Source organism: Triticum dicoccoides, chromosome 6A (assembly GCF_002162155.2).
Source record: "Triticum dicoccoides isolate Atlit2015 ecotype Zavitan chromosome 6A, WEW_v2.0, whole genome shotgun sequence".
In the NCBI taxonomy this organism is placed as follows: domain Eukaryota; kingdom Viridiplantae; phylum Streptophyta; class Magnoliopsida; order Poales; family Poaceae; genus Triticum; species Triticum dicoccoides.
The window spans coordinates 539,161,271-539,162,584 of NC_041390.1; positions in this window are offsets into that span (position 1 = coordinate 539,161,271).

A 1,314-nucleotide genomic window follows, 5' to 3' on the forward strand; every position below is an offset into this window, starting at 1 on the left:
AACTCACTCGGAACCTTTCCAATGTCTAAACATAGGCTTCCAATAGATCGATCTTTATGTCTTGACCATTTCGAGACTCCTCGTCATGCCCGTGATCACATCTGGGACTCTAAACAACCTTCGGTTCATCAAAACTCATAAACTCATAATACCAATCATCACCGAACGTTAAGCGTGCGGACCCTACGGGTTCGAGAACTATGTAGACATGACCGAGACATGTCTCCGGTTAATAACCAATAGCGGAACCTGGATGTTCATATTAGCTCCCACATATTCTACAAAGATCTTTATCGGTCAAACCGCATAACGATATACGTTATTCCCTTTGTCATCGGTATGTTACTTGCCCGAGATTCGATCGTCGGTACCTCAATACCTAGTTCAATCTCGTTACCGGCAAGTCTCTTTACTCGTTTCGTGATGCATCATCCCGCAACTAACTCATTAGTCACATTGCTTGCAAGGCTTATAGTGATGTGCATTACCGATAGGGCCCAGAGATACCTCTCCGATACTCGGAGTGACAAATCCTAATCTCGGTCTATGCCAACCCAACAAACACCATCGGAGACACCTGTAGAGCACCTTTATAATCACCCAGTTATGTTGTGATGTTTGGTAGCACACAAAGTGTTCCTCCGGTATTCGGGAGTTGCATAATCTCATAGTCAAAGGAACATGTATAAGTCATGATGTAAGCAATAGCAATAAAACTAAATGATCATTTATGCTAAGCTAACGGATTAGTCTTGTCCATCACGTCATTCTCTAATGATGTGATCCCGTTCATCAAATGACAACACATGTCTATGGTCAGGAAACTTAACCATCTTTGATTAACGAGCTAGTCAAGTACAGGCATACTAGGGACACTCTGTTTTGTCTATGTATTCGCACATGACCTAAGTTTCCGGTTAATACAATTCTAGCATGAATAATAAACATTTATCATGATATAAGGAAATATAAATAAAAACTTTATTATTGCCTCTAGGGCATATTTCCTTCAGTCTCACACTTGCACTAGAGTCAATAATCTAGTTCACATCGTGATGTGATTTAACACCAATAGTTCACATCTTTATGTGATTAGTTCACGTCTCCATGTGACTAATACCCAAAGGGTTTACTAGTCAATAATCTAGTTCACGTCGCTATGTGATTAATACCCAAAGAGTGATCATGTTTTGCTTGTGAGAGAAGTTTAGTCTACGGGTCTGCAACATTCAGATCCGTATGTATTTCGCAAATTTCTATGTCTACAATACTCTGCACGGAGCTACTCTAGCTAATTGCTCCCACTTTCAATAT